The sequence below is a fragment of the Rhinoderma darwinii genome, unplaced genomic scaffold (assembly GCF_050947455.1).
Source record: "Rhinoderma darwinii isolate aRhiDar2 unplaced genomic scaffold, aRhiDar2.hap1 Scaffold_422, whole genome shotgun sequence".
NCBI lineage: Eukaryota > Metazoa > Chordata > Amphibia > Anura > Rhinodermatidae > Rhinoderma > Rhinoderma darwinii.
Genome location: NW_027463769.1, coordinates 75,524 through 89,024, shown reverse-complemented (window position 1 = coordinate 89,024; position 13,501 = coordinate 75,524). Strand labels below are relative to the sequence as shown.

Here is a 13,501-nt window from a genome sequence, read left to right as displayed (position 1 = left end):
CTGAAAGAGGAGGAATCTACATAAAAACGCCTTCCTGGCAACGCCCAAATGCCCTGCTGCCATGCAGATAAACACTGGCAGCGGCAGCAAGTGCATGCCCACAGCCACCCCTTGTTCCTTCACACCTTGTATCAGCTGTAATCCAGTCCAGTCCAGTGCTGCCTGCTGAGCAGCACTGACCAACACTGCCTGGGCCCAGGCTTTTATCTCTGAGGCCCCATTATGATGTCAGAAAGCTGGCTCTGGAATCCTGAGGGCTCCACTATGACACGTGCAAAGTTCCGTCTGAACTTTATATAAGACGGTGAGGCTCAGTCAGTCACTCAGTGTTGCCTGAGAGGGCAACACTGCAACAGCCGGCCGCCAGGCTGTCTTTTTTTTGCACAGCTAGTTGCCTCCAGGAGGCCACAAGAGGGAGACAAGGGACTGCAAAATGGAAAATAGGCATCCACCAACTTTACAGACAACTTCTCCTTGCTCCTACAACCTCCATCCTTGCACAGTTTGTTATTCTTCTAGGTAACATAGTAACAAATCCAAATTGCTGCTCTCTTTGTAGGCAAGCAAGGCTTTGTTGCAACTGCAATTCTTACTTCTTCTTGAAATGTAGGGACGACAGTACATTCCATCACATCCATCTAGTGTACACAGGTAGGTCCATTGTGGCGGGCAGGCGAGCGGGCGGGCTGCTTTATTGGCTGTTTGCTGTTCCCCTACTCCACTCCACTATTTGACTGTTGTGCTGCATCAATCAATCAATCAATCAATCAATCAATCAATCAATCAATCAGTGGCTGGCTCAGGTGCAGCTCTTTAACTTACCTAAAAGGGAGGGCGGAGAGAAGACAAGGAAGGTGAATGAGGTGTTCCAATGTGAAATGCCGGAAACACAGAAACACAGACGACACACAACAAGAGGTGGCAATCTATTCATTAATTGCATTTAATCAATGAGCTCATTATCACTCATGCATTGTCCAACAGGTGTTGAAATAATGGGATTAAAAGGGGAGATCCCTTCAGAAAGACAGAAACAATAGCAAAGACAAAAAACACTTTTGGAATCTGCTTTTAGTCAACACATAAGGAAAGGGTGCACCGGTCCTGGAAATACTGCAATACCAGGTCAATGCGTGGAGTGGACAGAGCAAGCTCTATTTCCATCTCCCTGTTCTAAAAATCCATTTAATATATGGTCCCCAGATAGGGGACGTATCAGATATTAAACTGATAAGAACAGATACTACACTTGATCTTAGCCAAAAGGCCGAGAAGCGATAACCCGAACGGGCCGCGCGTTGCCCGAGCCTGCCCGATACTGCTGTTCAGCCCTTGCAGCGATTCAGCCTACTTCTAGGCAATTCCATGGGGCCCTGCAGGCTCACACACTCACAGCTACACGGGAGGTGAATAAAGGCCGGAGAGGAAGCCAGACAGGATTTGCTTCTTTTGCTTGCACCACAATGCAGTGCTGAAAGAGGAGGAATCTACATAAAAACGCCTTCCTGGCAACGCCCAAATGCCCTGCTGCCATGCAGATAAACACTGGCAGCGGCAGCAAGTGCATGCCCACAGCCACCCCTTGTTCCTTCACACCTTGTATCAGCTGTAATCCAGTCCAGTCCAGTGCTGCCTGCTGAGCAGCACTGACCAACACTGCCTGGGCCCAGGCTTTTATCTCTGAGGCCCCATTATGATGTCAGAAAGCTGGCTCTGGAATCCTGAGGGCTCCACTATGACACGTGCAAAGTTCCGTCTGAACTTTATATAAGACGGTGAGGCTCAGTCAGTCACTCAGTGTTGCCTGAGAGGGCAACACTGCAACAGCCGGCCGCCAGGCTGTCTTTTTTTTGCACAGCTAGTTGCCTCCAGGAGGCCACAAGAGGGAGACAAGGGACTGCAAAATGGAAAATAGGCATCCACCAACTTTACAGACAACTTCTCCTTGCTCCTACAACCTCCATCCTTGCACAGTTTGTTATTCTTCTAGGTAACATAGTAACAAATCCAAATTGCTGCTCTCTTTGTAGGCAAGCAAGGCTTTGTTGCAACTGCAATTCTTACTTCTTCTTGAAATGTAGGGACGACAGTACATTCCATCACATCCATCTAGTGTACACAGGTAGGTCCATTGTGGCGGGCAGGCGAGCGGGCGGGCTGCTTTATTGGCTGTTTGCTGTTCCCCTACTCCACTCCACTATTTGACTGTTGTGCTGCATCAATCAATCAATCAATCAATCAATCAATCAATCAATCAATCAATCAATCAATCAGTGGCTGGCTCAGGTGCAGCTCTTTAACTTACCTAAAAGGGAGGGCGGAGAGAAGACAAGGAAGGTGAATGAGGTGTTCCAATGTGAAATGCCGGAAACACAGAAACACAGACGACACACAACAAGAGGTGGCAATCTATTCATTAATTGCATTTAATCAATGAGCTCATTATCACTCATGCATTGTCCAACAGGTGTTGAAATAATGGGATTAAAAGGGGAGATCCCTTCAGAAAGACAGAAACAATAGCAAAGACAAAAAACACTTTTGGAATCTGCTTTTAGTCAACACATAAGGAAAGGGTGCACCGGTCCTGGAAATACTGCAATACCAGGTCAATGTGTGGAGTGGACAGAGCAAGCTCTATTTCCATCTCCCTGTTCTAAAAATCCATTTAATATATGGTCCCCAGATAGGGGACGTATCAGATATTAAACTGATAAGAACAGATACTACACTTGATCTTAGCCAAAAGGCCGAGAAGCGATAACCCGAACGGGCCGCGCGTTGCCCGAGCCTGCCCGATACTGCTGTTCAGCCCTTGCAGCGATTCAGCCTACTTCTAGGCAATTCCATGGGGCCCTGCAGGCTCACACACTCACAGCTACACGGGAGGTGAATAAAGGCCGGAGAGGAAGCCAGACAGGATTTGCTTCTTTTGCTTGCACCACAATGCAGTGCTGAAAGAGGAGGAATCTACATAAAAACGCCTTCCTGGCAACGCCCAAATGCCCTGCTGCCATGCAGATAAACACTGGCAGCGGCAGCAAGTGCATGCCCACAGCCACCCCTTGTTCCTTCACACCTTGTATCAGCTGTAATCCAGTCCAGTCCAGTGCTGCCTGCTGAGCAGCACTGACCAACACTGCCTGGGCCCAGGCTTTTATCTCTGAGGCCCCATTATGATGTCAGAAAGCTGGCTCTGGAATCCTGAGGGCTCCACTATGACACGTGCAAAGTTCCGTCTGAACTTTATATAAGACGGTGAGGCTCAGTCAGTCACTCAGTGTTGCCTGAGAGGGCAACACTGCAACAGCCGGCCGCCAGGCTGTCTTTTTTTTGCACAGCTAGTTGCCTCCAGGAGGCCACAAGAGGGAGACAAGGGACTGCAAAATGGAAAATAGGCATCCACCAACTTTACAGACAACTTCTCCTTGCTCCTACAACCTCCATCCTTGCACAGTTTGTTATTCTTCTAGGTAACATAGTAACAAATCCAAATTGCTGCTCTCTTTGTAGGCAAGCAAGGCTTTGTTGCAACTGCAATTCTTACTTCTTCTTGAAATGTAGGGACGACAGTACATTCCATCACATCCATCTAGTGTACACAGGTAGGTCCATTGTGGCGGGCAGGCGAGCGGGCGGGCTGCTTTATTGGCTGTTTGCTGTTCCCCTACTCCACTCCACTATTTGACTGTTGTGCTGCATCAATCAATCAATCAATCAATCAATCAATCAATCAGTGGCTGGCTCAGGTGCAGCTCTTTAACTTACCTAAAAGGGAGGGCGGAGAGAAGACAAGGAAGGTGAATGAGGTGTTCCAATGTGAAATGCCGGAAACACAGAAACACAGACGACACACAACAAGAGGTGGCAATCTATTCATTAATTGCATTTAATCAATGAGCTCATTATCACTCATGCATTGTCCAACAGGTGTTGAAATAATGGGATTAAAAGGGGAGATCCCTTCAGAAAGACAGAAACAATAGCAAAGACAAAAAACACTTTTGGAATCTGCTTTTAGTCAACACATAAGGAAAGGGTGCACCGGTCCTGGAAATACTGCAATACCAGGTCAATGCGTGGAGTGGACAGAGCAAGCTCTATTTCCATCTCCCTGTTCTAAAAATCCATTTAATATATGGTCCCCAGATAGGGGACGTATCAGATATTAAACTGATAAGAACAGATACTACACTTGATCTTAGCCAAAAGGCCGAGAAGCGATAACCCGAACGGGCCGCGCGTTGCCCGAGCCTGCCCGATACTGCTGTTCAGCCCTTGCAGCGATTCAGCCTACTTCTAGGCAATTCCATGGGGCCCTGCAGGCTCACACACTCACAGCTACACGGGAGGTGAATAAAGGCCGGAGAGGAAGCCAGACAGGATTTGCTTCTTTTGCTTGCACCACAATGCAGTGCTGAAAGAGGAGGAATCTACATAAAAACGCCTTCCTGGCAACGCCCAAATGCCCTGCTGCCATGCAGATAAACACTGGCAGCGGCAGCAAGTGCATGCCCACAGCCACCCCTTGTTCCTTCACACCTTGTATCAGCTGTAATCCAGTCCAGTCCAGTGCTGCCTGCTGAGCAGCACTGACCAACACTGCCTGGGCCCAGGCTTTTATCTCTGAGGCCCCATTATGATGTCAGAAAGCTGGCTCTGGAATCCTGAGGGCTCCACTATGACACGTGCAAAGTTCCGTCTGAACTTTATATAAGACGGTGAGGCTCAGTCAGTCACTCAGTGTTGCCTGAGAGGGCAACACTGCAACAGCCGGCCGCCAGGCTGTCTTTTTTTTGCACAGCTAGTTGCCTCCAGGAGGCCACAAGAGGGAGACAAGGGACTGCAAAATGGAAAATAGGCATCCACCAACTTTACAGACAACTTCTCCTTGCTCCTACAACCTCCATCCTTGCACAGTTTGTTATTCTTCTAGGTAACATAGTAACAAATCCAAATTGCTGCTCTCTTTGTAGGCAAGCAAGGCTTTGTTGCAACTGCAATTCTTACTTCTTCTTGAAATGTAGGGACGACAGTACATTCCATCACATCCATCTAGTGTACACAGGTAGGTCCATTGTGGCGGGCAGGCGAGCGGGCGGGCTGCTTTATTGGCTGTTTGCTGTTCCCCTACTCCACTCCACTATTTGACTGTTGTGCTGCATCAATCAATCAATCAATCAATCAATCAATCAATCAATCAGTGGCTGGCTCAGGTGCAGCTCTTTAACTTACCTAAAAGGGAGGGCGGAGAGAAGACAAGGAAGGTGAATGAGGTGTTCCAATGTGAAATGCCGGAAACACAGAAACACAGACGACACACAACAAGAGGTGGCAATCTATTCATTAATTGCATTTAATCAATGAGCTCATTATCACTCATGCATTGTCCAACAGGTGTTGAAATAATGGGATTAAAAGGGGAGATCCCTTCAGAAAGACAGAAACAATAGCAAAGACAAAAAACACTTTTGGAATCTGCTTTTAGTCAACACATAAGGAAAGGGTGCACCGGTCCTGGAAATACTGCAATACCAGGTCAATGCGTGGAGTGGACAGAGCAAGCTCTATTTCCATCTCCCTGTTCTAAAAATCCATTTAATATATGGTCCCCAGATAGGGGACGTATCAGATATTAAACTGATAAGAACAGATACTACACTTGATCTTAGCCAAAAGGCCGAGAAGCGATAACCCGAACGGGCCGCGCGTTGCCCGAGCCTGCCCGATACTGCTGTTCAGCCCTTGCAGCGATTCAGCCTACTTCTAGGCAATTCCATGGGGCCCTGCAGGCTCACACACTCACAGCTACACGGGAGGTGAATAAAGGCCGGAGAGGAAGCCAGACAGGATTTGCTTCTTTTGCTTGCACCACAATGCAGTGCTGAAAGAGGAGGAATCTACATAAAAACGCCTTCCTGGCAACGCCCAAATGCCCTGCTGCCATGCAGATAAACACTGGCAGCGGCAGCAAGTGCATGCCCACAGCCACCCCTTGTTCCTTCACACCTTGTATCAGCTGTAATCCAGTCCAGTCCAGTGCTGCCTGCTGAGCAGCACTGACCAACACTGCCTGGGCCCAGGCTTTTATCTCTGAGGCCCCATTATGATGTCAGAAAGTTGGCTCTGGAATCCTGAGGGCTCCACTATGACACGTGCAAAGTTCCGTCTGAACTTTATATAAGACGGTGAGGCTCAGTCAGTCACTCAGTGTTGCCTGAGAGGGCAACACTGCAACAGCCGGCCGCCAGGCTGTCTTTTTTTTGCACAGCTAGTTGCCTCCAGGAGGCCACAAGAGGGAGACAAGGGACTGCAAAATGGAAAATAGGCATCCACCAACTTTACAGACAACTTCTCCTTGCTCCTACAACCTCCATCCTTGCACAGTTTGTTATTCTTCTAGGTAACATAGTAACAAATCCAAATTGCTGCTCTCTTTGTAGGCAAGCAAGGCTTTGTTGCAACTGCAATTCTTACTTCTTCTTGAAATGTAGGGACGACAGTACATTCCATCACATCCATCTAGTGTACACAGGTAGGTCCATTGTGGCGGGCAGGCGAGCGGGCGGGCTGCTTTATTGGCTGTTTGCTGTTCCCCTACTCCACTCCACTATTTGACTGTTGTGCTGCATCAATCAATCAATCAATCAATCAATCAATCAATCAATCAATCAGTGGCTGGCTCAGGTGCAGCTCTTTAACTTACCTAAAAGGGAGGGCGGAGAGAAGACAAGGAAGGTGAATGAGGTGTTCCAATGTGAAATGCCGGAAACACAGAAACACAGACGACACACAACAAGAGGTGGCAATCTATTCATTAATTGCATTTAATCAATGAGCTCATTATCACTCATGCATTGTCCAACAGGTGTTGAAATAATGGGATTAAAAGGGGAGATCCCTTCAGAAAGACAGAAACAATAGCAAAGACAAAAAACACTTTTGGAATCTGCTTTTAGTCAACACATAAGGAAAGGGTGCACCGGTCCTGGAAATACTGCAATACCAGGTCAATGTGTGGAGTGGACAGAGCAAGCTCTATTTCCATCTCCCTGTTCTAAAAATCCATTTAATATATGGTCCCCAGATAGGGGACGTATCAGATATTAAACTGATAAGAACAGATACTACACTTGATCTTAGCCAAAAGGCCGAGAAGCGATAACCCGAACGGGCCGCGCGTTGCCCGAGCCTGCCCGATACTGCTGTTCAGCCCTTGCAGCGATTCAGCCTACTTCTAGGCAATTCCATGGGGCCCTGCAGGCTCACACACTCACAGCTACACGGGAGGTGAATAAAGGCCGGAGAGGAAGCCAGACAGGATTTGCTTCTTTTGCTTGCACCACAATGCAGTGCTGAAAGAGGAGGAATCTACATAAAAACGCCTTCCTGGCAACGCCCAAATGCCCTGCTGCCATGCAGATAAACACTGGCAGCGGCAGCAAGTGCATGCCCACAGCCACCCCTTGTTCCTTCACACCTTGTATCAGCTGTAATCCAGTCCAGTCCAGTGCTGCCTGCTGAGCAGCACTGACCAACACTGCCTGGGCCCAGGCTTTTATCTCTGAGGCCCCATTATGATGTCAGAAAGCTGGCTCTGGAATCCTGAGGGCTCCACTATGACACGTGCAAAGTTCCGTCTGAACTTTATATAAGACGGTGAGGCTCAGTCAGTCACTCAGTGTTGCCTGAGAGGGCAACACTGCAACAGCCGGCCGCCAGGCTGTCTTTTTTTTGCACAGCTAGTTGCCTCCAGGAGGCCACAAGAGGGAGACAAGGGACTGCAAAATGGAAAATAGGCATCCACCAACTTTACAGACAACTTCTCCTTGCTCCTACAACCTCCATCCTTGCACAGTTTGTTATTCTTCTAGGTAACATAGTAACAAATCCAAATTGCTGCTCTCTTTGTAGGCAAGCAAGGCTTTGTTGCAACTGCAATTCTTACTTCTTCTTGAAATGTAGGGACGACAGTACATTCCATCACATACATCTAGTGTACACAGGTAGGTCCATTGTGGCGGGCAGGCGAGCGGGCGGGCTGCTTTATTGGCTGTTTGCTGTTCCCCTACTCCACTCCACTATTTGACTGTTGTGCTGCATCAATCAATCAATCAATCAATCAATCAATCAATCAATCAATCAATCAATCAATCAATCAGTGGCTGGCTCAGGTGCAGCTCTTTAACTTACCTAAAAGGGAGGGCGGAGAGAAGACAAGGAAGGTGAATGAGGTGTTCCAATGTGAAATGCCGGAAACACAGAAACACAGACGACACACAACAAGAGGTGGCAATCTATTCATTAATTGCATTTAATCAATGAGCTCATTATCACTCATGCATTGTCCAACAGGTGTTGAAATAATGGGATTAAAAGGGGAGATCCCTTCAGAAAGACAGAAACAATAGCAAAGACAAAAAACACTTTTGGAATCTGCTTTTAGTCAACACATAAGGAAAGGGTGCACCGGTCCTGGAAATACTGCAATACCAGGTCAATGCGTGGAGTGGACAGAGCAAGCTCTATTTCCATCTCCCTGTTCTAAAAATCCATTTAATATATGGTCCCCAGATAGGGGACGTATCAGATATTAAACTGATAAGAACAGATACTACACTTGATCTTAGCCAAAAGGCCGAGAAGCGATAACCCGAACGGGCCGCGCGTTGCCCGAGCCTGCCCGATACTGCTGTTCAGCCCTTGCAGCGATTCAGCCTACTTCTAGGCAATTCCATGGGGCCCTGCAGGCTCACACACTCACAGCTACACGGGAGGTGAATAAAGGCCGGAGAGGAAGCCAGACAGGATTTGCTTCTTTTGCTTGCACCACAATGCAGTGCTGAAAGAGGAGGAATCTACATAAAAACGCCTTCCTGGCAACGCCCAAATGCCCTGCTGCCATGCAGATAAACACTGGCAGCGGCAGCAAGTGCATGCCCACAGCCACCCCTTGTTCCTTCACACCTTGTATCAGCTGTAATCCAGTCCAGTCCAGTGCTGCCTGCTGAGCAGCACTGACCAACACTGCCTGGGCCCAGGCTTTTATCTCTGAGGCCCCATTATGATGTCAGAAAGCTGGCTCTGGAATCCTGAGGGCTCCACTATGACACGTGCAAAGTTCCGTCTGAACTTTATATAAGACGGTGAGGCTCAGTCAGTCACTCAGTGTTGCCTGAGAGGGCAACACTGCAACAGCCGGCCGCCAGGCTGTCTTTTTTTTGCACAGCTAGTTGCCTCCAGGAGGCCACAAGAGGGAGACAAGGGACTGCAAAATGGAAAATAGGCATCCACCAACTTTACAGACAACTTCTCCTTGCTCCTACAACCTCCATCCTTGCACAGTTTGTTATTCTTCTAGGTAACATAGTAACAAATCCAAATTGCTGCTCTCTTTGTAGGCAAGCAAGGCTTTGTTGCAACTGCAATTCTTACTTCTTCTTGAAATGTAGGGACGACAGTACATTCCATCACATCCATCTAGTGTACACAGGTAGGTCCATTGTGGCGGGCAGGCGAGCGGGCGGGCTGCTTTATTGGCTGTTTGCTGTTCCCCTACTCCACTCCACTATTTGACTGTTGTGCTGCATCAATCAATCAATCAATCAATCAATCAATCAATCAATCAATCAGTGGCTGGCTCAGGTGCAGCTCTTTAACTTACCTAAAAGGGAGGGCGGAGAGAAGACAAGGAAGGTGAATGAGGTGTTCCAATGTGAAATGCCGGAAACACAGAAACACAGACGACACACAACAAGAGGTGGCAATCTATTCATTAATTGCATTTAATCAATGAGCTCATTATCACTCATGCATTGTCCAACAGGTGTTGAAATAATGGGATTAAAAGGGGAGATCCCTTCAGAAAGACAGAAACAATAGCAAAGACAAAAAACACTTTTGGAATCTGCTTTTAGTCAACACATAAGGAAAGGGTGCACCGGTCCTGGAAATACTGCAATACCAGGTCAATGCGTGGAGTGGACAGAGCAAGCTCTATTTCCATCTCCCTGTTCTAAAAATCCATTTAATATATGGTCCCCAGATAGGGGACGTATCAGATATTAAACTGATAAGAACAGATACTACACTTGATCTTAGGCAAAAGGCCGAGAAGCGATAACCCGAACGGGCCGCGCGTTGCCCGAGCCTGCCCGATACTGCTGTTCAGCCCTTGCATCGATTCAGCCTACTTCTAGGCAATTCCATGGGGCCCTGCAGGCTCACACACTCACAGCTACACGGGAGGTGAATAAAGGCCGGAGAGGAAGCCAGACAGGATTTGCTTCTTTTGCTTGCACCACAATGCAGTGCTGAAAGAGGAGGAATCTACATAAAAACGCCTTCCTGGCAACGCCCAAATGCCCTGCTGCCATGCAGATAAACACTGGCAGCGGCAGCAAGTGCATGCCCACAGCCACCCCTTGTTCCTTCACACCTTGTATCAGCTGTAATCCAGTCCAGTCCAGTGCTGCCTGCTGAGCAGCACTGACCAACACTGCCTGGGCCCAGGCTTTTATCTCTGAGGCCCCATTATGATGTCAGAAAGCTGGCTCTGGAATCCTGAGGGCTCCACTATGACACGTGCAAAGTTCCGTCTGAACTTTATATAAGACGGTGAGGCTCAGTCAGTCACTCAGTGTTGCCTGAGAGGGCAACACTGCAACAGCCGGCCGCCAGGCTGTCTTTTTTTTGCACAGCTAGTTGCCTCCAGGAGGCCACAAGAGGGAGACAAGGGACTGCAAAATGGAAAATAGGCATCCACCAACTTTACAGACAACTTCTCCTTGCTCCTACAACCTCCATCCTTGCACAGTTTGTTATTCTTCTAGGTAACATAGTAACAAATCCAAATTGCTGCTCTCTTTGTAGGCAAGCAAGGCTTTGTTGCAACTGCAATTCTTACTTCTTCTTGAAATGTAGGGACGACAGTACATTCCATCACATCCATCTAGTGTACACAGGTAGGTCCATTGTGGCGGGCAGGCGAGCGGGCGGGCTGCTTTATTGGCTGTTTGCTGTTCCCCTACTCCACTCCACTATTTGACTGTTGTGCTGCATCAATCAATCAATCAATCAATCAATCAATCAATCAATCAATCAATCAATCAATCAATCAGTGGCTGGCTCAGGTGCAGCTCTTTAACTTACCTAAAAGGGAGGGCGGAGAGAAGACAAGGAAGGTGAATGAGGTGTTCCAATGTGAAATGCCGGAAACACAGAAACACAGACGACACACAACAAGAGGTGGCAATCTATTCATTAATTGCATTTAATCAATGAGCTCATTATCACTCATGCATTGTCCAACAGGTGTTGAAATAATGGGATTAAAAGGGGAGATCCCTTCAGAAAGACAGAAACAATAGCAAAGACAAAAAACACTTTTGGAATCTGCTTTTAGTCAACACATAAGGAAAGGGTGCACCGGTCCTGGAAATACTGCAATACCAGGTCAATGCGTGGAGTGGACAGAGCAAGCTCTATTTCCATCTCCCTGTTCTAAAAATCCATTTAATATATGGTCCCCAGATAGGGGACGTATCAGATATTAAACTGATAAGAACAGATACTACACTTGATCTTAGCCAAAAGGCCGAGAAGCGATAACCCGAACGGGCCGCGCGTTGCCCGAGCCTGCCCGATACTGCTGTTCAGCCCTTGCAGCGATTCAGCCTACTTCTAGGCAATTCCATGGGGCCCTGCAGGCTCACACACTCACAGCTACACGGGAGGTGAATAAAGGCCGGAGAGGAAGCCAGACAGGATTTGCTTATTTTGCTTGCACCACAATGCAGTGCTGAAAGAGGAGGAATCTACATAAAAACGCCTTCCTGGCAACGCCCAAATGCCCTGCTGCCATGCAGATAAACACTGGCAGCGGCAGCAAGTGCATGCCCACAGCCACCCCTTGTTCCTTCACACCTTGTATCAGCTGTAATCCAGTCCAGTCCAGTGCTGCCTGCTGAGCAGCAGTGACCAACACTGCCTGGGCCCAGGCTTTTATCTCTGAGGCCCCATTATGATGTCAGAAAGCTGGCTCTGGAATCCTGAGGGCTCCACTATGACACGTGCAAAGTTCCGTCTGAACTTTATATAAGACGGTGAGGCTCAGTCAGTCACTCAGTGTTGCCTGAGAGGGCAACACTGCAACAGCCGGCCGCCAGGCTGTCTTTTTTTTGCACAGCTAGTTGCCTCCAGGAGGCCACAAGAGGGAGACAAGGGACTGCAAAATGGAAAATAGGCATCCACCAACTTTACAGACAACTTCTCCTTGCTCCTACAACCTCCATCCTTGCACAGTTTGTTATTCTTCTAGGTAACATAGTAACAAATCCAAATTGCTGCTCTCTTTGTAGGCAAGCAAGGCTTTGTTGCAACTGCAATTCTTACTTCTTCTTGAAATGTAGGGACGACAGTACATTCCATCACATCCATCTAGTGTACACAGGTAGGTCCATTGTGGCGGGCAGGCGAGCGGGCGGGCTGCTTTATTGGCTGTTTGCTGTTCCCCTACTCCACTCCACTATTTGACTGTTGTGCTGCATCAATCAATCAATCAATCAATCAATCAATCAATCAATCAATCAATCAGTGGCTGGCTCAGGTGCAGCTCTTTAACTTACCTAAAAGGGAGGGCGGAGAGAAGACAAGGAAGGTGAATGAGGTGTTCCAATGTGAAATGCCGGAAACACAGAAACACAGACGACACACAACAAGAGGTGGCAATCTATTCATTAATTGCATTTAATCAATGAGCTCATTATCACTCATGCATTGTCCAACAGGTGTTGAAATAATGGGATTAAAAGGGGAGATCCCTTCAGAAAGACAGAAACAATAGCAAAGACAAAAAACACTTTTGGAATCTGCTTTTAGTCAACACATAAGGAAAGGGTGCACCGGTCCTGGAAATACTGCAATACCAGGTCAATGCGTGGAGTGGACAGAGCAAGCTCTATTTCCATCTCCCTGTTCTAAAAATCCATTTAATATATGGTCCCCAGATAGGGGACGTATCAGATATTAAACTGATAAGAACAGATACTACACTTGATCTTAGCCAAAAGGCCGAGAAGCGATAACCCGAACGGGCCGCGCGTTGCCCGAGCCTGCCCGATACTGCTGTTCAGCCCTTGCAGCGATTCAGCCTACTTCTAGGCAATTCCATGGGGCCCTGCAGGCTCACACACTCACAGCTACACGGGAGGTGAATAAAGGCCGGAGAGGAAGCCAGACAGGATTTGCTTCTTTTGCTTGCACCACAATGCAGTGCTGAAAGAGGAGGAATCTACATAAAAACGCCTTCCTGGCAACGCCCAAATGCCCTGCTGCCATGCAGATAAACACTGGCAGCGGCAGCAAGTGCATGCCCACAGCCACCCCTTGTTCCTTCACACCTTGTATCAGCTGTAATCCAGTCCAGTCCAGTGCTGCCTGCTGAGCAGCACTGACCAACACTGCCTGGGCCCAGGCTTTTATCTCTGAGGCCCCATTATGA

At 47.9% G+C, this 13,501-nt stretch overlaps 9 non-coding genes across 9 annotated transcripts; all 9 read right to left on the bottom strand.

Annotated features, from left to right (window-relative positions):
* Positions 1–1,088: 1,088 nt before the first annotated feature.
* Positions 1,089–1,279, bottom strand: LOC142710088 (U2 spliceosomal RNA). Its single transcript, XR_012869197.1, has one exon. It is a non-coding gene; the product is annotated as a U2 spliceosomal RNA (small nuclear RNA).
* A 1,292-nt stretch (positions 1,280–2,571) lies between these two features.
* LOC142710197 (U2 spliceosomal RNA) lies at positions 2,572–2,762 on the bottom strand. The gene has a single exon (XR_012869295.1). It is a non-coding gene; the product is annotated as a U2 spliceosomal RNA (small nuclear RNA).
* Positions 2,763–4,034: 1,272 nt separating this feature from the next.
* LOC142710087 (U2 spliceosomal RNA) lies at positions 4,035–4,225 on the bottom strand. The gene has a single exon (XR_012869196.1). It is a non-coding gene; the product is annotated as a U2 spliceosomal RNA (small nuclear RNA).
* Positions 4,226–5,501: 1,276 nt separating this feature from the next.
* LOC142710252 (U2 spliceosomal RNA) lies at positions 5,502–5,692 on the bottom strand. The gene has a single exon (XR_012869345.1). It is a non-coding gene; the product is annotated as a U2 spliceosomal RNA (small nuclear RNA).
* A 1,280-nt stretch (positions 5,693–6,972) lies between these two features.
* On the bottom strand, positions 6,973–7,163 carry LOC142710196 (U2 spliceosomal RNA). The gene has a single exon (XR_012869294.1). It is a non-coding gene; the product is annotated as a U2 spliceosomal RNA (small nuclear RNA).
* Positions 7,164–8,459: 1,296 nt separating this feature from the next.
* On the bottom strand, positions 8,460–8,650 carry LOC142710251 (U2 spliceosomal RNA). The gene has a single exon (XR_012869344.1). It is a non-coding gene; the product is annotated as a U2 spliceosomal RNA (small nuclear RNA).
* A 1,280-nt stretch (positions 8,651–9,930) lies between these two features.
* LOC142710207 (U2 spliceosomal RNA) lies at positions 9,931–10,121 on the bottom strand. The gene has a single exon (XR_012869304.1). It is a non-coding gene; the product is annotated as a U2 spliceosomal RNA (small nuclear RNA).
* Positions 10,122–11,417: 1,296 nt separating this feature from the next.
* Positions 11,418–11,608, bottom strand: LOC142710250 (U2 spliceosomal RNA). The gene has a single exon (XR_012869343.1). It is a non-coding gene; the product is annotated as a U2 spliceosomal RNA (small nuclear RNA).
* Positions 11,609–12,892: 1,284 nt separating this feature from the next.
* On the bottom strand, positions 12,893–13,083 carry LOC142710249 (U2 spliceosomal RNA). The gene has a single exon (XR_012869342.1). It is a non-coding gene; the product is annotated as a U2 spliceosomal RNA (small nuclear RNA).
* Between the last annotated feature and the right edge of the window lie 418 nt (positions 13,084–13,501).